At 36.6% G+C, this 27467-nt stretch overlaps 1 protein-coding gene across 1 annotated transcript in view; it reads right to left on the reverse strand.

Moving 5' to 3' along the window:
• Positions 1-27467, reverse strand: part of NALF1 (NALCN channel auxiliary factor 1) — a 479833-nt gene that overhangs the window by 377842 nt on the left and 74524 nt on the right. The window lies entirely within an intron of this gene.

Genomic DNA, 27467 nt, shown 5'->3' on the forward strand with positions numbered 1-27467 from the left:
TACTGGGAGCCAACACTTGTGTAAAATAAGCATTAGTAGGTTTTGCATATATTACAAGTTGCAAAGTCCAAATAACAATTTAAGATTTAAGTACTTAAGCTTAATATGTGCATTTTTAGCACATTTAATACAACTGAAAATTATTATTTAGCTGTAACTTTGTAGTGCACATAGAAACATGATTAGCTCTCTGATGAATATGTTGACATACCACACAAGTAATTTTTTGTATTCAGTTAAAACCCATGATAAATTTATTCATTTCTTGAAGGTGTTGAATTCAAGCACTGTGTTGTCTGACTTCAGACTTTTTATTGTTTGAGAAGTCTCTTGTATACTTCCTTACTGCATTTGCTACACTAAATTGTTCTCTCAAAAGCAACAAAATATCCCCACTTATAGTCTCTGGGATACCTGCGTTTCGACCTGGCTAATTTTTTTACAGCACAAGAATGTGTCAGTTCAAAATGGTTTTATATTATTAACTAAAGATTCATTTTATACATCGGAGGTTGTCATAACTTCGTGTATTCTCCTAGTCTGAACCCCCAAAAGCCTGCATAGTCTTTTCTCTGAGATGTGGCTGGAGTAAAAAGAATTCATAGGCTTTAGTGGTCTTTAAGAGATGAGAAAGAGCATCACCCATTATGATAGCCTTAATATCCAAATAGTTATGATGGCTTTTTTTTTTTCCTGTTGCCCTCCAGGTCTGTAACTGGGTATGTGCATCACCACCTCTAATTGCTCTGTTTCTCTTTAAGATCCTCTTTCTCACCCAAGAGTACAATAAATCTCTATTTTGATAATGGTAATAATGCCTAAAGGAGTGTTTGACGCCCACATATAGAATGAATGCTTATACAATCCTGGATGCCCCAGGTACTTATGATTCACAACAACAGCCTTATTAGAGTCCACTGTTTTTTACATCAGCAACAAAGTCTGTTGGCACCAGAGAAAAAAAAGCAATGACATACATCACAAAATAGGATGAAAATAGAAAAAGCAGATGGACAGTAAGAGAAAGTGAAATGCAGTCAATGATAGGTGAATAACCAGGAGGCAACAAATATTGCATACATTAGCCACCATGCTCTTATTCTTTATTCTTTAACACCCTTCTTCACTTGATATGTCTGAGTCACAGTTTCCACTTCAACAAGTCGTAAAGTAAGGTAACATAACAATGCATAACATAACACAAAACATAACATAACAACATACCTCTCAGCATGCTTATGTGCTGCTCTCCAGTTTTATAAACCACAAGGATTCTTGCTCATTTGTCCTCCCCATACTATGCTGCTCAAGGCTTGTTGCCTCTATGCAGAAGTACACACATTCTGTTCTACAGCAGTACCCCACAGGACTTCCATGTGCATTACAGTACCCTTAGTTCTCTGGATTTTATTAATCTCTGTTTATACACAACTTCCTGAAAAAATATATAATATCATTTTTATACAGTGGCATAAAAAATAGTGTTGTCATGGCTACATAAGCTACAAGTCAGCATTCCCCCTCTACAAGTTTATGATCATGGTTCAGAGAAATAGTCGCTATTGCACCTGCAACATATAATACTGTTGCTGTGCCTTTGTCACTGATTTATTCTCTTAGTGAAACTTCCTTAGTTGTGCCCTCCTTTCACTCCTACATAAAGAAACTGTTGGCTCACACTGATGCTCTCATAAAAGGAAGTGATCTATAAATGCCTCAGCCAACTCGATTTAATAAATTAGAATAGAAGCAATCAATTATATCAATTACAACAGCAGTATGTTTAGACACAGCCAAAGCTGGAGGTAAATACTTATCCAATGAATGAGCTGATTCTGCAAAACTTTTTTGATGTCTAAAATGATATTTAAGTAGAATCTATAAATCAAATTAATAAAAAAACACAATGCACTGACTCCCAAGTTCTGGTGGCCACAACATACTAGAGGTACCTACAGTCATTTGGCATCTCTCTTCATGACATCAGGGCTTCTTCAGTGCAATGTTCCACTTCCCATAAAATTTCTCTCTGTGTAGGACTGTGGCCAGAAGAATATTAAAAGAGGTTCAGTTTCACCAACTCTCTAAAGCATTATGCTGTACATGAAGTACAGCAGCCACAGTCACATATGTCCAAAACCACAGCTAGAACAGGCAACCCTGCCCACCCTTAACATTCATCCATTTTCTAATGACAATGCTATTAAGTGATACATCTATTCAGTGTTATTGCTCTCTCTCAGCTTTACTTAGTGTCCTAACCACAAGTTGGCAGAAACACCCAGAAACTGAATCACATCTTCAAACATTTGCAGCTAAAGTGCTCTGTCCAGCATGGTTATTCCTGGAGGAGACACCCATCAGATTTCATGGAGTTACAAGATTTAAAAGCAAAAGTCCAGGATACTTTTAAGATATATTAGAAACTGATAGCTGACAGTGTCTTCACATGCAAGGACTTATGATGCATACTTGTAAACATACTGAATCAGGACATAGATCAAAAGTGGAATAAAGGACTCTGTCCAGGGAGGCAAGCAAAATGCTTCAGAGGCAGAGCATCTAATGAAAGGTAGTAATAGCTTCAGTGCACCACGTGTGACAATACTTAATTTTCCTAAGAAGGGCTTTTATAAAGATCTAGTGACAGAAAATAAATTTGGTTCATTTGATCATGATTTAATTTCCATCAAATTATTTAAATTTAATAATAAATTTAAAAAATAGTAATCAGTATGTTTGATTTCAAAAAGGGAATGAGAGAAAAAAGGTTCCTCAGTAAAACTAAAAGAACTGAAGAACAGAGGAACCTGCATGCAAAAATTGCCTTAAATTTCTAAAATTAACATTTAAAATCCTTGTGGGAATTGCATTCCATCTAAGAGGAGAATTATGTTAACATAGCAGTAAGGATGCATCTGAAAACAGAATTAATATAGATGTTGTAGGAAGGATGTCTTATTAAATGGCAGAAAACTGATACTCAGTATGCTACAATGAAAACAAACATCTGAACAATCCTGTATTTCATCCATTTCAAGAATTACTTATGTACTGTGACTTATATAAAATATTTAATTTCTCAGTTTCATTGTTGGAAGACATTTTGTAGACAGAAAATGAAGCAGTTATCACTTCAGGATTATATTTCCCAGACAGTAATTTACAGCACAATGCATTTATGATCAAAGGTACTTTAGATCTTGAAAGTTTTTATTTTCTTTATGCCTTATTTAAGTTATGAGTTTGTTGTTTAATATTTTAGAGGTTAAAATTGTTTACTATATCATAAAAATACTTGTATTCTAAAAGTTTATTTTGCATGTAATCATTCCATAGTTCAGATGTGATAATTCTGATAGGCTACTATACACTAAACATTCCATCTTCAAAAGTCAAGATCTGAAACAGTGTTATCACTAAAGAAATGAGCAAGTGTATATCCTCTACTTTTTACAATACTGCAAAATGAATACTATATTCAAAGATAGTTTCAAAATGTCTAATGTTAAGCTAATTTTAAATTTTCATATAGCCTTGCATTATTTTTTATTACAAACTGTATTCAGCAATACAAAATTTTAGCTTTCTTTTCAGTATTTCTTACTAAATTTGTTCATTATTAAACAAAAGGATGAGATCCATACTCAAGTCTTCTATTTTCTTTTCTACCATATAGTGTGTTTTAGAAAAATAAACATGCATATACAAGTTTCTGCATCTTTCAAGGCAAATGGCACATAATTTGTAGATTCTGGATAAAAGAAATAATGGCAATTGCCCTTTCTGTGGGATTTAAGAGACTCTCCAGGCAGTCCGGGACACAGATGCTAGCTCATATGCAGCTGACCACAGCTTTTCTCAGATACAAAAATTATGTGAGATGATTCCACCCTTTTGCCTTCCCAATCTGACCTGCTTTAGAGTAACAGAGGTTCTTATATTTATAACTAGCGTACTCTTGAAATTCTGTCTAGATAAAGCCACCTCATAAGATTACCAAATAGATGGCAGCATTGTTAAGAATTTCTGCAATGCTGCAGCCCACCTTCTCTTTAAGTCTCTGCTCTCCATACATTTTCTGTATTCAGTCAAGATGAAAGAATTTCTTGGAAAGCAGTTCTTCTACCTTCTTTCCTCAGTGCTAAAGGAATTTTTTCTGAGTACATTTAGAGGTTTTTGAGGCATCTTTGACCTTTATATGCATTGTACCTGCATCGAAAGAAAGTCTAAGCTTTTCTTCCTGTACATAAATAATTTCTCGGCTATGTATACCTAAAAGCTTATGAGCTTTTAAAAGTTACTCAGAACCTATGAACTACTTAACACAAGAGCTGCTGAGGCCTTAGAGTCCCTATCAGTATGTAGAATTGCGAGCACTCAATGTCACTGAAGATCAGGCACACAGTGTTTCCGAATATTCATTTTCAAAAACAGTTAAGCATCTAATAAGGGATTGGGAAAAAAAAAAGAGTACACAGAAAACCACAGAAAGCCAGGAAATTCAAAGCAAAGATGAAATGGTAAATCAATTAAAACTTTGGACTAGAACATGGAAATTTGGAAGTTAAGATAACCATGATCTGTTAATTATGTCTCTTCCAGTATCAGCCCACTTCAACAACTTGCAGTTTGTATGCGTGTTTATTGGGAACCCCAGAACTGAAACTGCTTAGCCTTTAATGTGCATACCATGGGTGTTTCACAGCCTAGAACACAATTAGATAAACATTTGCCCAAACGCAGCTTGAATGTGAATACTAAAATTATCATTTAAGGCCCTACTGTAAGAAAAGGGTTTTCTTTTCAGTTTTATTTTACTGGGCTTTTTGCTGTGGTTTGGGTTTTTTTGTTGGTTTTTTTTTTTTAAATTCTTAATTATCTGTTTTTACAATGCTACCAGAATGACATATCCAAGTATTATGTCACAGCATGTGTTTTAAGTGTTCTCTTTTTCTTCATCCAAATAATGTCTGTATGCTTACACAGATAATTCACAGAAATAGTCATACAGTGTATGGATGGATGGATGCATAAATGTGATTTGTAGTGTTAGAACCTATTAATAATGATGATTTATTTTGTAAGCACACAGAAATCCTAGTTGGAAACAAGACCCCCATCTCATAATCACTAAGGTTACCTGTTATATCGACTGTTAAGAAACAAGAATAGAAAGCACAGACCAGCTTTACGTACCACAGCTCCTAAGCTCACTCCACTGGGAGTTTTTCATTACATAGTTTAATAAAAGTGAAGACAATTTTAAGACCAAATGATCAAAAGGATGAATTCACGAAGACCACAGACCAACATGGAGACCTATGAAACACTATCAAATTGTATTCTGTCACTAAGTTGAAACTGATTTTTAAATCCAAACCAAATTTTTATATATAAGCTCTAAAGACAAAATAATACACATGAATCTATGTAGCTACCAATATTAATACAGATATTTAGCAAAGCAAAGCTATTTACAATTCAGAAAGTCATCTACACAATCCCTCAAGGAAAATATTACTAACCATTTATTGGTGGTGTTTTGTTAAAACTGTAGTCAGAATAGGCCAACCTCCAATTGCCTACATTAGAGCTGAACAGTAAAAAGGATAAATTGCCCTAGCATGAGCCTTTCCATCTTCTCCAATAACACCGCTATCTGCAGTGCCTTATAAAATTATGAAGAACACTGAAAATGAACTCATTGAAAAATAAACACTCAAGTAAAAATACTCTCCTCCCAGAGAAGAATAAAGAGACAGCAGCAGCAGGTTCCATGCATATCAACACCTGTGTTTACTTTTCAGTTCTTAAAAAAAAACAAAAACCACAATCATCAAGGCAGCATTAAAATCATGACCATAAAACAACCTGACATGAGTCTCTGAGTAAAAGCCTGGTAAGTAGCAAGCCTAATTTAGGCTGTACCTTGACTGAGTGATAAAACATACCTGAAATAGATTAATCATTGTAAGCCACACTGCTCAGTTAAGTGTTTTTAAACAGTCTGAAGCGTTAACTCCATCTTTTGTCATCAGAAAATCCACCCACCCTCCACTCCAGCAGTAGTTAGGAATCTTTCTTCTCCTTTCTTTCCTTTTTTGACAAAATAACACAATAATCTGTTGGACCTAAGAATTTCACTGACTTTGTAAGCAAAAAAATAATAATTTAAGGCAGGCTTTTTCCCTTTTTTATCTTGAGGTTGTCCATATAATTGTGGCTATCTACATGCAATGTGCAAATGAAATTAAATATTACATTAATATTTGTATTAGGTAAGGCTTTTTTTATGCTTTGGGTAAACCAATTTCCCCTCCCGTCTTGTTTTCTAATGTATTCTTTCAATGAAGCTCTCTTCTGCACATTTCCATACAGTACCTCTACATGATTTAAAGAAAAATGCACTACTTTAAAACACTAGCTGTTTTATCAATCAAGATGTCACCTTACTGGGATGACAGCACTTCATTAAAAGAAAATTCATGAAGCAACACAAAGTACTCTCCCTTTTTTTTTTTTTTTTTTTTTTTTTGCTGGTGTGCTAAAACAGTGTTTCTTATGCAGGAAAAAGCAGGACCAAGAAGAATATGTGAGGAAGAACCACCAGTTCAGGTAGCAGACCACATAACCTCCTTATATTGTCTACGGGAAAAGAGAAAATCTTTGAGAGGGGACTGAGAGACTAACTTCCTAGTTTAAGACTTTAAATCAGGTGGCATACACACAGTTTTTGACTCTGTGATACTTGTTTCTGTGGCAAGATGTTCTCTGTATATCAACTGGAAAGTTTTAATGCTGTATTTAATTCCAATAAATTGTTATTTGACCTGCCAAAATAATGCTGCTAAACTTCATAACAATGCATTTCTTACATGTCTACAACTTACTGCACTAACACAGACACCTCATCTGGTGTTTTCGCATCGCTTTCCACAGGCCACATTCCTCCAATTTCTTTGCAGCCCTGAGTTCCTTACCCCACACCATAATGAGGTGCAGCAGGGGGTGGTGGGTGGCACCCACAGGCAGTATGTGTGGGCATGCACCAGGCATCTGCTAAGCATGAAAGTCAGCCATTGGTCTTCCTCCTCTGTGTAGGAACCATTGTTCAGAAATGTGATGGGAGTTTCAAATCTTTCAGAGGTCTTCTTGTCCCAGATGGCAGAGACTGGCCAAAGGGTTCAAAAGTTAGCTAAGGGTGGAAGGAAAAGGAGGCAGACAGACAGCAAGATTACATATGCTTTATGAAACTGAGCAAAAGGGAATTAAGACAATTATCTCTGCTTCACTGAGCTGATTCCCAAAGTCAGTATGCCTCCTCCCAGTGTGAACCTTCTAAGTATACTTTATTCTTTCCTTTTTTATGGTAGGAGGTGGCTGAGCCTATTGTCCTGGGTTTAGCTGTAACAGTTATTTTTCTCCTTAGTATCTACTGCAGTGCTGTGTTTTTTACTTTAGCCTGAGAACAATGCTGGTAACATACTGATGTTTTTAGTTGTTGCTAAGTTATGCTTACTCCAATCAACGACTTTTCAGTCTCCTGCTCTGCCAGTAAGGAGGGGCACAGGAAGCCTGAAGGGAGCAGAGACAGAACACCTGACCCAAATTAGCCAAAGGCGTATTCCATACCACAGCACACCATGCCCAGTATATAAACTGAAGGGAATCACCAGGAAGGCCCAGATTGCTGCTTGGGTCAGGCTGGGTATCAGTCAGGGGATGGTGATCACTGTATGCATCACTTGTGTTTATTGTCTTCCTTTTCCCGTGTTACTTTCATATTCTCCCCCTGTGTTGTTTCCCTTATCATTATTGATGGTAGCAGTAGTGGTTTTGTGTTACACCTTAGTTACCAGACTGTTACTATCTCAACCCATGAGATTTATGTTATTTCAATTCGCTTTCCCATCCCTCTTGGGGATGGTGGGAGAACGAGCAAGTAGCTGCATTGTTCTGTGTTCCTGGCTGGGCTTAAGCCATTTTTATGTGGTTTAAACTACAACACCTATGCAGTATGATAAAAATTAAATATAAGATTGGACTAAAACACATTCTTTTAAGTAACACTCATTTAATTCACTTTGTAAAGACTGTCACTAATTTTCTTATAGTGACTATGTTGTGAATAGGTAGATGTGGGCAGTGTATTTTTTTCTCCAAGAAGGTAATAATGCATAACAAGCCTCAACATGAACCTATTTAATTTTCTTCCATTGATTGTCAAGACATAACACAAGACCATTAAAGTATTTATCAGAATTAACTGATAGTACACTGAGGAGCTAGGATGCCATTCCACCTAGTCTGCCACTAGCTGAACACATCACTTCGTGCAAGTAGATTCAAGTCATTGTCTCATTTCCAGATTTCTCACTGCCAGCACTTACAAAATTGAGACAAGACACAGAAACATTTCAAGATCTATCGATTAAATACACTAAGAAGAATGCAAGGAATTGTCATATAATGGACTGTCTTCCAAGTGCTGTCAATTCCAAATAAAATCATGGGAGCTGAAGTTCTCTGCAAAGTCATTTTCCTGGACCATTAATTCTGAATTGCCATTTACAGAATAATTGCACTTTTGTTTCCCTGGGGATCTTGCTGGTGTGCTTGAACCTGTGCTATCCTTCTTAACCCTCACATCAAAATATATACAGCAGAAATAGAAGTCATGAGCTTACAGGTCATTAGTGCAGAACTGGGCCTAAGGGTATCTTTAATAGATCTGACGAGGACATCCTTACAATTGGACTGCATTTTTAGGGGAGTAGAAAAATTTTGTATAGAAGAACACAGCTGGATCTATTCTGAGAAAGGTTAGCTGGGACAGCTGAATGTCCCTGAGGAGATAATAAATTGCATTGGCCAATTTGATAGAGCTGATTTTGAACTGGAGGAAATCCAAACAGCAGAAGCCTTTTGAACAGTAAATACTTCCCCCATTAATTGCTGAAAATACAGGTAGGCTTGAGGGAGTTTCAGTTCAACTATGCTTTTTTTTTTTGGGGTAACTTACAGATAAAAAATGTACTGTACTTGAAAATTACTCTCATGACTTTGATGAGGCTTGTGTTGAGAAGAATTCCTCTCTCTTTCCTTTTAGGAACTACCAAGGGAGGAGCAAGGCTAACAAAGTTAATGACTCAATGTCAGAAGTCAGAAGTAGCGGATCTGAGGCAGGAAGGAAGCCTGGCTGCTTCCCTGCTGTTGTGCAGGGTAACTAGGAAGGCTCTGCATTAGCGAGAACATCGTCCTGGCCACACTTTTGTCAGGCTCTGAATAGAAGGTCAGTGTCTCCCTCATCTTCCCCTTCCAATCAATATTTAGTCTGCTCAGCAGCCGCCAGAGCTGGCTGCCTCTGAACTTCATCACTGTTAGTTACTGAGAAACCGGCTTATTAAGACAACTCAGATCTCCCATCAGATGTGACCTGCAGCGGCTGCCCTGTCTCTTTCAATCTACTCTGAAATACAAAGATGACTCCAGCGCACAGCATTTACTGTACAAACCACTGCAGAGAAGCTCCTGATCAATAGGAAAAGTAACAGTCTATAAAGGGACTGGGATCCATGCATGTTACATAAGACAAAGAATGTATATAATAAGGGTAAGGTAGCTAGATGCTAAAAAATATAGCTATGAGGACTTCAAGTTTTACTTCCTCGTCTTTTCCAAAAGTTCCAGCACTAATGGATTTTTCAGAGGTTGTTTCACTTTTCACAAGACCTCAGGCAAGACATACGGGTATCCATAATGTTACAAGCCAGCCAGGACTTTTTCTTTTTTTTTTTTTTTTTGAATGAGAGAGAGATACTAGATGAACACACAGTAACAGAATTATTTTAGTGAAAAATATGCACTCTGTGATTTCAAATAGCTATTAACAGTATAGACAACTTCTAGTCCCTTGGTTAGTATTTGGAGCAAGGGTCTAAAACCACTATAGCAGTAGTTTCAGGAGGCTCCAAGTGAATGAGCTAGGCAAAAAATCACTTGCCATTTTGTTATGTACATAGCACACAAGGTTATCCTGACTAGATTACTAGCTTCACAGTGCATCTGTTTATTAGTACATTTTACAACAGTGATATATTTCCATTCATGTAATCTTACCTGATTGTCACATGAAAGCAGGAGCTGGGAAAGTATGTTATGTTTATCAAAAATAACTTTTCAAGCTTAAGTCTCAAATTATCTATTTAGGGAAGAGATTATTGCATTAACATAACATAGCAAACCTCATCCACTACAAACAGACCTTCAGCTTCATTCTGAACGCATGTATTCAGAACTGCTATTCCTTGATAATGAAATTGCTTCAGGAATTACACACTGTTAGGAAGCAACACCATGCCATTACAAGATTCTCTTCTCTTTAGTTTAAATCTAGTTACTTATTTCAGTCTGAAATCTAGTTAGTGCACAGAACACTACTAGTTTTACAGAGAAAACCGTGAAAAAGTTTTATTTTTCTATAGCAATCTATAGTGAATTCTTTTGGCTTTCAAGAGACCAACCACAAATCTATTGGTAAATTTTCTGTGGAATAAAAAAGCTTTTGGATGGCATCTGCTTAAACTCTGAAGCAAGAGAATAGAATTGGTTCACAAAAGCCAGTATTGGGGCTAAATCTTTGACCAAAGCAAACAAATGATGATGAAAATTATAGTTACAATACAGTTGCATATGTAAAATCCTAAATATATATATATATATAAATAAATCATTCCAACTGGTTTTCTTTAATATAGAAATTTCAAAATACTCTTAAAGAACATTTCTAAAGTAATTACAAAGTACTGATAATCCAAACAAAACTACACTTCTCAAGGCTTGCACACTATTTGTGGAGGAGTTTTGATTCACCAAGAACTGTGTTGTGACTACCTTTACATAGATACTTCGGGGAAGGGAAGTGATATATTAGTTAAGGCACAATTTTTGAGCTAGGCTCTATTCCAGGTTCTGTCCCAACTTCCTCTGTGACCTTGAACAATGCACCTAGTTCTCTGTATTTCAGTTCCATTTCTAGAAAATGAGGACAAGGAAATTGTGCTACCTCTAGAGCCCTGTGAAATGAAATTAATTAGCAGTTGTGAAGCACCCATATGCTGTGGCCATGGTAATCTTCAGTCTGACAAAAATGGGGCAATGTAGTAAGGGTTTTTCTGTGTTCTGTATACCTACAAAAAAAATCAGTGCTAGAAGCTTGATTCTTGAGCACTTGGCACTGATGAAATTAATCACAGTCTGTTTCCATCCCCTGTTTGGCTCTGAAGAAACACAGCTATATAAAAACTGGATTATAAAGCAGCATGCTTGCTATACAAACATACAATTTTTATTTGTCTGCCAATCCAAAAACAAGAAGGAAATAAAATCCGCTAGAGTTCTTATTCCTCTACTAAAACCAGCTTTTCCAAAATTGTCTCTTAGAAAATATATTTTGGGCACACCAAAGCAAACAAAAAGCAACACCCAACCCCTAAAAAAAATACCTAAAACCCAAACAAACTAAAACAAATAACAAAAACCTTAAACAACAACCAAAAAAACTCAACAAAAAAAAATAAAAAAAAAAAACCTAACACAAAACAAAATGGATAACCAGCTTCAGAAAATACCTAGCAGAAGAGATTCCCTTTTACCTACTATTTTAGTAAGCTAGCATACTCTGCAGTCATCTCTCCTATCGGAGAAACAGCTTTAAAACTCATGGCTATCTCGCACCTCCCACATCCCACATTTCTCACCTATTCCCATTATTTCTATTTGATGCCTTCCTACAAATTCATCACAGATTCATAAATAGTTTGGGGATGACTTAAACTGGGGGTGGGACTGGTATATTTAGTATTCATGCAACATTTTTGGAGATTTTGATGCAAAACCAGCATTTTTAAAAAAGTATTGATAACAGTTGAGTGATACAGCATATGCATGTAGAGCTGTTATTTATATGTTTATATATCGCCTATTTATGTTATCTGCAAACTAAACAGCTGAATGGTCTGTTCTGAAATTTTAAATAGGTAATTCTCTGTATTGTGTGTATTCTCACCTCAATAATGCTCAGGATGTCTGGAGAGGCTACATTACACGAAATCATTCCTGTGAGGTGTGTACTATGAATATCAATTCAACAAATATAACATGAGTCATTAATGTCTGTAAGGGAAATAGGAAAAAAAAACATATCAATAGAAGAAACTTTTACCCTTAGGCTAAATTGGCAATCTTAGAACTGTTCTTTAGAAATATAGATCTCTGTAAAAATGCTAGATATCTGTAAAAATAATGGTTCACACAAACTTAATTTTAAGAATATACTTTCAGTAATGTTTTCAGTCATTCGAATAAAAATTGTTGTAATATAGCTTCAAATTCATTCACTGATTATTCTTTTTCCTGCCAGTACTGGATGTCAAATGCTATTGCTAAAAACCTTAGTTTCAAAGAGAGTATTCGACTGATGCTTCAAAATAATAAGAATTTTTAAAGATCATTTCATGTACACATATCTGTAAATGCTCAGAAAGCATATGAATGCTTCACTACTATTGTATGTACACATATCCACAGATGTTCATCATATGTTCTGAATTACAGTGGTTATCCACATTCTTCTATAACTTTTGGCATTTGCATAGCACAAGAGTGTCTGACCATGATGTGTATGCTCAGCACCTGGCACAATGCCTTACTAATCCCACAGAAAAAGTTGGATCAAAGATGATTGATAGGACAGAAGTTATAGACATTGTAGACTGAAGAATGCTCAAGTATGGCCAATGTTATTCTTCCCTTTCTGATACTTAATTACAGTCACCTGCCTTTTCTTCCTGGAAAAATAAAGATTATTACTCTCCAAACTTCACTGTAGTAATTGCAAATACTGGCAGCCTTGTAGTACAGAGCCTTACTGAGAAGGCAACAATTTATAAATGAGTTTTTGAAAGGCAGCACAAAAAGGCTCGTACTCTAGATTCAACATAATTTAACATACATACACAACTGGATTTGCGAGGCAAATAATGCAAGCATAATTTTCGGTAGAAACTGCCTTAAGTTTTGACTAAGATGCTCAAAGAAAAAGGCCCTAATTCAGGTGTTGCTCTTGTTTAGCACATACTGGCAGAGCTTTTAGTGGCCACTAGGTAATGGAGAGGATTTCCAGTGTTCCAGGCTCCTGGTGTACTGCTATAAACACATGCTTCTTTTCTTAATTTCTTTTTCTGCAAGACACATATCACTATTAATACAAAAAAAATCCTCAAAAGATTAATTCTAAACGTCTAGACAATGTTATTTAATTGGAAGTTAGTTCTTTTCTGAACTTATTAGGAATATACACGTGACAACAGGAACTTCTAGAGATATGTATTTTTTTTTAGACAGAAAAAACATTTTAGATGTATAAACCTATATTTTTTGTTTATTTTCTAACTGGGCATAAGTTTGTGTAGGAAAAATATTTTTAAATCAGACCAACAAAAACAATAAATATATATTTTCATTAAACAAGAGGATTTTTAATTTTATCTATGATAGCTTAACTTTCAAAAAGTAACATGAAAGGAAGAAGGAGAAGCTTATTGTTTTATTGCTATCACACCTGACTTTCCTCAGATTATTTTTAAATACTGACTGTGGATCCTTGGAAAAAGCAGGTTTTGGCTTTTCTCTAACTTCACCCTAATTCTGTAGTTATACAATAAGAAAACTGACTTGGGACGTGGCAAGGACATACTTGTAAACAACACTTTCCACCAGATCAAATTAGAATTTTTTGCTTTCAGTAGGATTCTAAAAGATGTTAAATCCCCACATACTTTGTTGCTGGAGGATGCACTCAAAGGTTCAAAAGGTCAAGTTTTTCTATATGTATTTGACCAAGGCACAAATCCCATTATTATGCTGCACTGATGTGTGAGATTTAGATACTTGTTAACATTGTAAGAAATACTCAGGAGCTGCTGTCCTTCACCAATAAGGAGTTTTGAGGTCTAGTTGTGTATTGCAGATAACTCATCACACAACCATTGTAGAAGTCTCCAGAACCATAAGTCTTCCCCAGCTAAAGGAACTAACCACAATTAATAATACACCCATGTTAAACACCATACGACTCTGTGCATTGTCCTTTCACTTCACAGAATCATAGAAAGGCCTGGGTTGGAAAGGACCTTAAAGATCATCTAGTTCCATCCCCCCTGCCATGGGCAGGGACACCTCTCACTAAACCATATCACCCAAGGCTTCATCCAGCCTGGCCTTGAACACTTCCAGGGATAGGGCAGCCACAGCTTCCCTGGGCAACCTGTGCCAGTGCCTCATCACCCTCACAGTAAAGAATTTCTTTCTAATGTCTAATCTAAATCTACCCTGTTTCAATTTAAAACCATTCTCCCTTGTCCTCTCACTACATGCCCTCTCCAGATGAAACTCAACATGAACTGGCAGTGTGTGCTTGCATCTCAGACAGCCAACTATATGCTGCATCAAAGGAAACATGACCAGCAGGTCAAGGGAGAAGACTCCCTCCCTTTACTCTGCTCTTGTGAAACCCCCACCTGGAGTACTGCATCCAGCTTCGTGGCCCTCAACACAAGAGAGATGTGGACCTGTTCAAGTAAATCCAGAAGAGGGCCATGAAGATGATCAGAGGGCTGGAGCACCTCTCCTATGGAAACAGGCTGAGAGAGCTGGGCTTGTTCAACCTATCATGAACCCATCCACGGGCTCACCAGGCTTCACAGATGGCAGGTTACCTGGCTGTGTAGCCTCTACAGCCTTACAACTTCAGTTGTGTCAGAGGAAGAAGGAAGCCTTGGCATTTCTGTGGGAAATGTGTGAATTTGCTGACTAACCCTGTTGCAGATGTAAGCCCTGATCCTGCACCAAATTCCACATTGAGTACTGGGCCTTTTGGCAAACAGAGTACTGCAAGACCAGAACTGAATTCCCAAGTAGGATTTGTCTCTTAGTTGTTTCTTGATTGGCTTGTTTACTTTCAGTAGAGCTCGTTTACTGATAGGAAACCATCTGAATGTCCCAGCAGTCAGAATGGTTTACTTGGTGTCCCATTACATTTATATGGCATGCAATAATTCAGACATGGGTTTAATAACTGAGGGTATAAAACAGCAATCATGTATTTTACCCTATCAAGGTCAATTAAAATTATTTGTCTGGTTTTTATACTTACTTTGTTGTACAAGATGATAGGAATGACGGGGTTGAAGTCTTGCCAAAACTATGCTGCCATGAGGTTAGGAGAAAAATATCTGGAAGTATGTTTAAATTTGACTGATCTCTAGTTGTCATTTCAGTGGTAACTACTGGCAGGTTGTATTAAGGTGATGAGGTGATGAAAGAATGTAAGAGATCTGGTAGCAAACCCATGTAGAGCAAGAGAGGATTATTGTATCTTCTGCAATAGGAAAGTAGGCAATGACAGATGGTGCAGAATGGAAAGTTCACAGCAAATGCTCCTCCTTAGCTTATACATACTTTTGTGGAACAGAATATACATACCTCAGTACAAAAATCTAGTCTTCAATTTGAAATCGAAATGAATATTCAAGTACCCATCTTTCCCAGCTGCTATGTATGATTATGCTGTTTTAAGACAGACAAGCTAGCTCAAATGACAGAAGAAAAGTCCAACCTGAATCTCCAACCAAATGTAATCTTGATTTTGGGGTTGAAATATCCTTATACTTCTAATTCCTCTTTGCTTGCATGCTTAATTAAAACATGGCCAGAAAAATACTGCATTGTAACTCACACGAGTTCAGGAAACTTTTGTACTTTTAACAGAATATATATAATGGGAAATGCTTTGAGTAATTCTATGTTTTTAGACATTTATTTCTATGTCAAATTGTGTAATATCATCATCTTATTAAAAATTACTGTATCATCAGAATTAGGATTGTCTACAACAATCATATCCTGTATCTATACCTAATCTCATTACACTGCCCAAAGAGTCAGAAACACATTTAAATGAGATAAACAGCTTTAAATAGGCTGCGAGGTGGACTTGAAGGCCTAATTATTTAGGAATTTTGGAAACTGTATTTAAACACACAAATCTGGAGAGATATCTTACTCCAACCTGGCGTGAGTTCAGTACAATTCAAATCAGTGCTCCCACTACCGAGGTTAATCTTAACAGAATATTGTGCAATCAAGACTGAAGCTCATCAATACTGTGTAATCAAGAATGAAGCTGAACACTTTCCCTAAAACCATGGAGGAGGCTTCAGTTTTAAAACTATTTTTTGTAAGCTTTGTTCCCTGTTTCATTCTATGTTTTATTAATAAGGCATTGCTTTTTACACTGTAGGCATCTACAGTCAGGTAATAATTGTTTCTAATTTTTAGTAGGCTGCCCAAAAGGTAGTCTATGCTACTTCAACTAAACTACCAAGTGCAAAGCTAAAAGTCATTTGCAATAGTACTCCTGGCTGGAATACTGATGGGATACTACCCATAGGTTGTGACGGCTCCTCCTGCAATGTCATTATGGAGCACTTACAAGGGATTCATCACCAGCAGGGCACTCCCACACAAACGATTTTGTTAGGCAACACACATCTTCAGCTGAGAAGTACAACTGCGACACACCAAACAGACATGCGTGTTTCTAAATTCATTGGGGTTTTTCCTCATTATCTGCAACTATACATCTGGGTCTATTGTGCTATAACATGTTCTTTTATCTACCTGTCTACTATCTGGACTTTGATTGCTTCTCTGGAAATACTCCTCATCCCTTGCTCCCAAGAGTTTCTCCACTGAAGTCATACTACAAGAAACTACTCACATAGACTAACAGATGCTTGTAGGACTCAAGCTTCTATTTTCTTTGCTTTCCATACTATATAAAACATATCCCCTGAATGTCATTCAACTGCTCTTTAAATGGCATGCATGATTTTTCATTACACTCTCATTGTCTTTAATAATCTAAGAAAATGATGTCAATGGAATCATACTTTGTGCTAGAAGAGTTCAATGAGTGAAGTCTCTCCACTGGTTATGCAGATAGCAGAAAGAGACTGGAATTACCACCAGCTGCACTTGATATTTTTGACTCAGCTGAATATTAACTTCACCTTGTTTCCAAAATTTAGCTACTCATTCCAAATGCTTTGCACCACTCTACTGTCAGTCTTCCAGCTGCAGATATTAATTTCACAGGTGTCTGTGCATCTATTATCCTAAACAAAATCCTCATTCTTTCATACAACAAGCTATAATGGCTTTTAAGTGCTTTTCAGCCTTGATGAATAACCCCCAGCAAGAACCACAATTGCAAGAAACAGGTTCAAAACATCAATAAAGTCCCTTGGACAATAAAACTTCCATACTCTTAGCTAAGTTTATGCAAAGTATTGGTTGCTTTTGACAGTATCTTGCCTACATTTGTTGTTTGTGGGTTTTTTTTGCTGCTGATAAGATATCCAATAACACTGCATATGCACATCACTGGTTCTGAACTCACAGCACGTGCATCAGGCAAAACGTAATTGAAAATATAGCATGGAAAGCAATTATAGAGAAATCTGGCCAAGATCTTGCCAGAAACCATCAACAATAACATTATTACACAGTATTTTCTGCAGTCTGATTTTATCTTTTTCGCTTTCAGATAGTGAGGATTACGGCATTTTGACATCCTCCAGTATTTCTTGGTTTTCTGTATGGAGAAAATAATAATGAAAAGGTGTGTATCTCTATTGGATACCATCAAGACCTGTACCTAAGAGATCATTATGATCATTTTACCAACTTTTAAGACAGACCTGCATCTGTCAATGCACTATCACTACTTTTACAAAATCACTTACACCTTTTGCTTAAGTGCTGGGGACGGTCACAGAATTAAATCACTGTTCTTTAACTAATGTAGTTTTAAATTTTTTCTCTTCCATTTCTTCCCTTGCCTATGTAACATCTGTTCTATCACAATGGTCTCATGTTTCTTTTTTTCTTAGCAAATAATTTCCTGCCCCTCAACTTCTCTGTAAATGTTCACTTTCTGCTCTGGGATTGGATGAAAATTTCATCACTTCTGCATGACTAAATACAAATGGAGCTCTGAGACACTTTGGAAAAGCCCTTTACCAAGGAATGACATTCTCATTCTTTTAAAGCAAATTTAAAACTGTATGCTTCAAGTACAGGTACTTAAAGGTATTTAAGCATTGCACAAAAAGTTTTATGTTTTTTTTTCTTTTCTACAAATAGTATAATACAGTTATATTCAGGTTTTCTAGCTTAATCTAAATGGAGAATGCCCATTAGAACCACAGAATCTTTCACTAGCTACTGCATCACAGACAATAACAATCAGTCATAAAGAGTATTCTAAAATGAGTATCAATAGTAAGGTCACGGAAACAATCTCTCAAGTGTATTTGTCTCTCAAATGTATTCCATGTTTTCCAGGTAAATGTACTGTATGTCTGTTAAGATAAAAAAAATCCCCAATATTCTCAACACAACCTTTCAATTGAATTTACAGAATTTAATTGTTTTCAGTCAAATGGTCCACAGGGATAGTTGTGTTAGGAAGTATAGTATTTCCCAGCTAAAATGAATGGCAAAATGTTCACCAAGTTCAGTGGGAAAAGTCAAGTCTGAAGAGAATATCATCAATCCACAAGCACAGAAAGCATATGCCACCATTTAAACTGCAAATACATTTTCACAGAGTGCTTTCATCCAGATTTAGGCGATAGGTTTTACATCTATTGGAAAGCCATCTTTGCACACCTCTTTTTATAAAGTGTTCTAAAAAAGTGAGTCTTAGATATTTTTTGCCCTATCTCTTGCTGTATGATACAATCAGGGTAACAAGGAATGTGAATGCAATCTAGATGCACAGCCAGCATTCTCAGACAGTTCACACCATGCTATTAAAGAGTCTTTCTGGCTCATTTTCGATAGTATTGCAGTGTTCCTGAACTGGGTTTTTTTTTTTTTCTTCATTTTTAGGAATGTGCTCTGCTCCCTTCAAGGAAACACCAAATAAGGTGTTAATGATCATCTTTTCTCGAGATAATTAAAGAACTTTCCTGAGAAATATCATGCTGTTGTTCAGGCATTTATACAACGATTACTAGCAGATATCAAGTGTTTACACTGAATATGACACAAATTAACCTAGCTGGAACCTCATTACTGCTGTATGCTTAAATGGATATGAATTAACATATGTGCCCATCTAAATTTGAAGGCGGGAATTGTTTAGCTTGCTGAAACTGGAATGGTGTTGCTACTTCCCATAAGAGACAATTCTGTTCTGTGCTACCATAAGAAACCTGTTAAAATCTAAACAGCTGTCATAAAACACAGGTAAATCATTCAGGTTTCCTATACCACTTTCCTCCCACAGCTTCCTTTCTCCTCTGTCTTTCCTTTCACCACACATATGTTCTTCTGCTTAACGATATGTACTTGCTTTCCACACTCCTTGTCTTGTTACCAATAACCTATTTTACAGCAGTTCTGAAGCCTAATTTATCAACTCTGAGACTCTGATGTAAAGACCTATGGATCTCAGAACTTATCAGATGTATAAAATAATTTATCATATATAAAATTAATTTGAAAATATTCCAATAATGTACTACAAATGCTTATGCTAGCTATTTGTAATTAAATACACTTGATAGGTATTTTACACAATTATAAAATAGGAGGTTGATATTCTATAAAAAAACTGATAGTAATTTAATAGTTGATCACTTATAATAATTTGCTTTCTAAAGGATTGCAATGGTCATACAGCTTCAGGTAAAAAAGGTAGTCTGACTACTACTCTGATTTTGATTCAGGGTGACAATAAGGAAGAGATAAGCAATAACATACAAGAACACCTAGCCCTGTAGTTTCCAAATCTGTGAAGAGAACCACTAAGGAACACAACACAAAGAATGCAATAATAAGCTATTTCTTCACAATAAATACAAAACTTTGATATGGACAGAGCTTAAGAGACACTGTATTATTTTTTATCATTACAACCTAATCTTTGTATCAAAATCTAGCTTACTTTGATGAAGACCTATGGCTAGTAAGAGACGGAACAAGTGAGAATATCAGAGCCTGCTGAAACTGGAAAGGTACCAAGATTTCAGTGATATGTGGGAAAGGGTGAGCCCTAAAATGATTTTGAAAAATTAGATATTTTTCCCTCAAGCAGCAGAAAATGTGACTTGTTCAACATTATAACTTGAAAAATATTTTAGGGCTATTTAAGAGAGGAAGATCTGCTTAACAAGGACAGTCTGACCTTAGAATGTTATACATAGAATCTTAAACAAAAGAGTTTAAAGGTCAGATGCATCTTTGCTTCTCTCAATGACACACACAGTGTGCAAGTAGTGAAATGCCTTTAACTGCTTCTTTTCATGGACAGTGCCTCTATTGACTTAAAAAACTGGGGTCGCTCAAGCACTTCAATATGCTCAGGAGGAATCCTCAGTATGCATGAACACTGATATGAAGTAGTCTCTTACTAGCTGTCCACTTCTTGGAATTACATAAAAATGGTCCATTAATGTGCTGATTAATTTGACATAGGAATGCCAAACTAATGTATGCAAAGTGATCAGTATACATAAATTACTGATCTTGAGTTATGAAACCTACATCTGCCCTAAATTATGATTACGTTCCAGTACAATGGTAGCAGTTTTAATGACAGTCTGTGTTTGAAAAAAATTAAGCTTTGAGCAGATCCCTCAACTATCACTCAATGACATAGCCTGTAACCGTCAAAAGTTTAGTTCCTCCAAATTGCTAGAGTTTGCAAAACTGAAGAAAATTGCTACATGCCAGGTGCATTCACCCTAACTTACAACTAATTCTGTCCATCATGTGGTCGATGTTGGCTCGATGTCTGTGGAGATCCAAATTCTGTCCACAAGAAACTATGCTAATTTTTATGGGGTGTTTTATACAGTTGTGGATGCCGTATGTATTTTAGGTGCCTGTAACGACAAAAACAGAAACACTGTAATGGAAATAAACTGTGTCACTGACACTGAAATATCCCTGTGAATAATTAGGTACATTCAGCTAAGGAGAGTATAAATTAATACTTTTATAACACTGGAAATAGCATTCCCTGGGAATAAAAAGGTGTGACATCTGTGTTGAAGTGTTATGGTCAGAAGTAGATAAACACAGAAACTGAAGGTAATGGGCAAAAGAAAAAAGAAAATTAATACCACAAAAAAGGATAATGTAAATGGTAATTACAGGCAAGTCCTAGAAAATGAGTCTGTGAACTCTGATTCATAAACTTGGTTAGATCTAGCTACAGCAGCTGAAGAGGTTGCTGTTCCCAGCTGTGATCCCACAATCACTTCTAGAGGCTAAGGACATCCCTCAATAACTGCATTTCACATGATGTTTCATTAGCATGAACCTCCACCATGTTAGGTGAAATGACTTTTTTGTCAGCAAGACAAGGATAAAGGCTGTGGCAGCCCAGAAACAAGTGTCCCTTCCATCCCAGTGTCCCTGCAGAGAAGTGGCAAAAACACCCCAGTGTAGCTGCAGCTATGCTTCTGAGGGCTCAGGAACTGAAGTTCTTGAATTGCAACAGCATGGAAGAGCTCAAACCCACATGCACAGGGGGGGAAGAAGGAAAAAAAAAAAAAGCTTCCTGTTAAACTAAAGGAAAGATAGGAGATTCACAAAGCAAAAGATAAGACTGAAAAGCAGTTTTCTCAATGTGAGAAGAACCAGTGTGAACACCATGGACTTGGTACATGCTATCCAACAGTTAAGAGCCGATGGGTACTTCCATTAAAGGGAAGGTATTGGCTGGAGGTCTTCTCACAAGAAGGTCTGCTGACTACAAGCTCCCCACAGCTCTGATCTGAAATGGTGATCCGGACTTTAGTCTCTAAGGAGCTTCTCGTCTAAAAAATTGCCCTTTCAGGCAGTGACCTAACCCATTAAGCATGAGAAGAAGTATCCACTTATATAAGTCACTTTTGTCTAGAAACGTTCTAATGTCACCTCTAAAAAGAATACGGTAGTAACAGACATCCCATCTTATGTTTCCTCTGTATGACCTGTATTATTTCTTCTCATTTGCATTTAAGTCAAGCAGGTTCTGTATCAATTAGTATAGCTTTTAAGCTCCTAGAGGCAGCCATTGAGAATGAAAGGTATGAATAAGTAAGCCTCAAAACACCTTATAGCATCTTTTCCAGCTAGGAGACCGCAGTCTAGAATCATTCTGCAATCATTTCTGTGTGACTTGCAGTTTCCTAGAAGAGACGGGGACCAGCAGTTTGTATAGATAGGTCTGCCCAGACACTTGTCAGCTTTTACGTCTGCCACAGCCTGATTCAGAGAATGGTGCCCTTACCGATAATGGTAGCAAGGATGACATATAAGGTCATTTAAAATCAATACAGCTCACTGTAGGTGCCCGAGGGATAATTCTGACAGAAGTATGTTGCAAATTGTAGAAGGAAAGGCAGGAGATAAGAAGACAACCAAAACCTTCATCAGGCTTCTGCATTTTCCAGCTTGACAACCTTCTTTTGTCTAGCACGTACCTGCTTTAAGTCTGCACTCAGAGTTCACTATATGTGGATGTCTGCTCATACTGTGTCCTGGAGGTGGTAATAAAGTGATACAAAAGTGAGAACATTACGGGTACCCAATCATGAAAAGATAAGAGATTTACATCAGGAGACTAACAGCCATGAGATCAAATCCTGTATGTTTTCAAAAATCTTAAACTAGCTATGTCTAAGCTGTCTTATCCAGTGAAATCAGTATCATCTTAATCAATAAGAAAATCTGGGCTGCAGACTTTTTTAGAAGGCAAGTAAGCTTTAAAAATGTATTAATAAATTTTCTACTTTAGCATGCAATTAGGAGACATATTCCCAAATGCTAAAGGCATCCATCAAGTGATTCTGTGGAAACTATGAAATGACTAGGACTGTCTACAGTCAAGGCATTTATTTATATGCTTCCTAATGAATTAAAACTAACTAGGGTAACACATTACACATTGCCAAAAGTCTACTGAAGAACACCCCAACAGAAGGGTTCTTCTTTTGTTCCAGCATGCTTCATGTAAACAAAATTTTCATTGTCACATATGTGCATCAGTTTCCAGGCAAACCTAGTACTGATAAATAACCTCTAAGTTTATGTGGTGTATATCTTCAGCAAAGATCATTAACAGCATATCCAAAAATTGATATAAAAGAAAGTACATGACCAGTTAAATTAATGTGAAATACAGGGTTGAGCATTTTACTTGTTGATTTGGTTTGATTTTGTTGTCTCAGCTTCAGGGAGGCATCAGGTAATTGGGCTTTCATCCAGTTCGAACTCACTTCTCAGTTAATCCTGCTTGGCATTCAGAATATTTACATATGGACAAGAAGAACAGAGCAATCACAAAAATCTGCAAACATGGAAAAGCTGTCATTTTTATCACAATAGCATTTGCTGCATGGATAGAAACCTAAAACCCAAACTTCAGATCAGTTATGCAAGTATTTGCTCGCACTTTAACACTGCATAATATTGCAGCAGGCATACTAGACCTTTACTGATAATACTGCCAACATGACATCAAAATAGTCTACAGTCCATTTTAAGATCAACTTAACATGCCAACCATTAATTTACAAAAAACTCACTAACTGAGAAGACAGAATTAAACAGAGTTCTATTTTCAAATCTTTCATCTTTTCCCTTTGTGTTAATTGGAATTTGCAGATTTTCACCACACCACAAAGCTTAGACACTCAAGAAATACCAGAAAAAAAAACCCATGCTTTTTAAAAAATAATCACAATTAAGTTCTTTTTCAAGATTATAGTATTCTACTGCACATCATTTTTCCAGTGCCAGTAGGTCAAGATACTTGTGGTACTCTAGTTATTTGGAGGTTATATACAGTTTACCAGGCAGAAAGGCGAAACAACTTGTACAAATGAATGCTGCAAAGGGGTTAAATCATCGAGTCATTCCAACAAGATAGTGGAATATAATGCATCAAAGCAAAGACAGTTCTGCTAATTTAGTTTTTGCATGCACATTAGAGAATCACAGAATCCCAAGAGTTGGAAGGGACCTCGAAAGATCATCTAGTCCAAACCCCTGCAAGAGCAGGGTAACCTAGAGTACATCACACAGGAACTTGTCCAGGTGGGCCTTGAATATCTCCAATGTAGGAGACTCCACAACCTCCCTGGGCAACCTGTTCCAGTGCTCTGTCACTCTCACAGTAAATAAGTTCTTCCTGACGTTAACGTGGAACCTCCTATGCTCCAGTTTACACTCATTGCCCCTTGTCCTGTCACTGGACATGACTGAAAAAACCCTAGCTCCATCATCCTGACACCCACCCTTTACATATTTGTAAACACTGATGAGGTCACCCCTCAGTCTCCTCCAAGCTAAAGAGACCCAGCTCCCTCAGACTCTCTTCATAAGGGAGATGTTCCACTCCCTTAATCATCTTTGTGGCTCTGCATTTTATAGAGGAAAAAGCATATGTGAGCAAGAGCTCTACATTATTTTGCTTATCTGTTAATAACAAATAATAGAAAGGATATATTTTTGCACCTTAGAAGCAGTAGTGAATGCCTTGATTGCACAAGTGATACTGAGCTTGTTCTGAAATATTGCTTTAGTTTATTTAGTTCTACCAGCCCAGTAAATATCACAAAGTATTTACAAAGTTTTCATGTTTTAAACCTACTAGGCTGCTAAGCCCCACAGAGCTGCTCACTCACTCAGCACCCTTGGGCAGGGGAGAGAACTGTAAGGGTGAAAGTGAGAAATCTCCTGGGTTAAGGTAAAGACAGTTTAATACGTAAAGTAAAACTTCTTTACAAACATTGGTGTGTTATCAACACTATTTTGCTCACAAATCCAAAACATAGCACCTTACAAGCTGCTACGAAGAAAATTAATTCTACCCCAGAAAAAAAAAGTACAAAAGTAAATAAAGCATAGAAATATTTGGAAAAGACTGAAATATTTGGAAAATGCTTAAAATTAATCTTATATAAATTAAGCAGCAAAACACTGTGCATTACAATTTTTTTTCCTCAGCTTCCAGCCAGTCAGCTGGCTTAGATCCCCATTTGCACATCAGTGTCTACCTATTTCAAGTACCTACTAGTATATTAATAATTTCTGTCATTTTAATATACTGGCACAGTACACATTACCATGTAGTAGTACATAAATCTACACAGCTGCTTTGTTACCAGGTTTTTTAGTAATGCAATTTTTATTCTGTCTCTATGGATATATGTCAGCCTGTGATATTGTGCATGTGGATGTCCCTTTGGATGCACCTTTGAACTTTCTTTAGGATTTGGTTTAACCCTGAAAGTAAAGGACACAACAAAAAAAAAAACAAAATGTCAGGACCCATATGCTAGCTTGAGAAGGTTTCTTGTGAATCCTGTAATTCAGAGGTAAACACTAGCAGAGGAAAATCAAATTGAAAATCAAATCAAATCAAATTGGATGCTAAAACAGTATCCCACAAGGATTTTCTAAAAGACCTCATGAAAATCTCTACCAAAAATTAGTGCTTGCTTAAGAGAGAAAAAAATAGCTTTGGAAGGCTACTCAGAAAAATAATTTTCCCTTACTCTACAATTCAGGATAATCAACTTTCCACTATAGTGGTATATACTCATTTTCTTCCCTATCACCCAAGAGTCTAGTCTGAATAACACAGTTTTCCCAGAACCATTAAGATTCACAAGAGTATATATTTATGCCTGTGTCTGTGTTCATATCTGAGCAAGGAAGCAAATCTCAAAATCTCATCCTTCAGAACATCACACAGAGTTCACTGTATCTTGTAATTTTAATTATACCAGAATTTCTCCATACTTTGAGAACAAGATAGTACTTCCCCTACTAACTCACAAAAGAGGAAGAAAAAGAAACAACTCTTTAAAATAGTATTATTATCAATTGCATGTCTTGGTGACATGCTTATTGTCTTTAACCCAAACTAACTTTTTTTTTTACATTCATCAGAATACTTCTTTTATATTCATTTTAATATTGTATCATACCTGCCTACCTACTGAAGCACTTCATATTAACTTCAGCTCCAGTACTATTCTCCTTCCTGATATTTATCCTGCACACACATCTCATGGGCTGTATCACCAAAAAGATGATAGGGCACCTGAGAGATGCACTCCAGCTAGGGACATCAGCCAAGAATTAACTAATGTAGACCCTGAATAGTAAAAGTCACAAGGAATAAAGCAGGAATTTTGCAAAATCATTTATTTTCCACTGTGGAAACTGACAATTTTCAAAAAATCACATTCCGCTTCCAAATGACTCCCAACCTAGTTGAGTTGCTAGTAGTAACTCATTAAAGTGAACAATGTAGAAATGGTGGTCGTTAGGAAAACTCTTTTCTCCCACAATTTCTTTGCTTTGAAATGATGTTCAGACCCTAGGTGTAAGTGTTTATCAGTAACACTACAAGACTTGATCTTTATCATGGGGCTAATATACTGCTGCACGGGCAGAGAAGGATGGGTACCATGCCTGCTTGCCTCCCCAGGCACTCTAATGGCAGCAAAGCCATTTGCTGCAGCTTTCTCTGCTTGCTTTCCCTCTCTCCTACATGGATACAGACTGAGCCCGCACCCTGGCCTTCTCCACTCCTTCACTTGAAGTGTGCATGGAAATTGCATAGATAATACGAGCCATATCCGCAGTTTCAAAGAAGCTGTAGCAGAAGGGGAGTATATGCCCCTGCCTGTGCTCTTATTTGTTGCATAGCAGCTAAAGATTAATTTGATTAATAACAAAATTATAAAGTTGGTGGTTTTTTAATAACTGTTTTTCCTTTCATTAGGACTATCATTCAGTTAAATGTTTCAGAACACAATGTTTCATATTCTTCTGTTAGTATTTTCCCTTTCTCATTTGTATTAACATTCTACAATCTCATCATTGTTTTTGACATTCTTCTATTTCTTCCCTGTGATTTTGATTTCTCTGTCAATTATCATTTTATACACATTACGAATCACTTCAGGGTCTGCCCATTCCAAAATATTAATCCTTTACTTTTGTAATAAACAAGTACTTATGAAAGAGCTGCATACAGTGTTGTTTGGGTTTTTTTTTAAGAACTGTATTCCACCAGAAACCCACTCTTACCGTCCTATAGCAATGTATAGAACTGCAACAGACCTGAATTGCAGGGGATTTTAAGGCTCTTGTGTAGGTAAGGCAGAACCAGCATTCTATGGAACAATGCAAGAACTGCTGCAATACCAGCTATCACACTGGAAATTTAACACACAGCCATCACGTATGACATCATCTTTGAGCCTCTTCATTGTACAGGAAAACAAGGAATGTCTTGTCCTATCTCTTTTTGCTTGTCCTAGTTT

Source organism: Melopsittacus undulatus, chromosome 2 (assembly GCF_012275295.1).
Source record: "Melopsittacus undulatus isolate bMelUnd1 chromosome 2, bMelUnd1.mat.Z, whole genome shotgun sequence".
Lineage (NCBI taxonomy): Eukaryota > Metazoa > Chordata > Aves > Psittaciformes > Psittaculidae > Melopsittacus > Melopsittacus undulatus.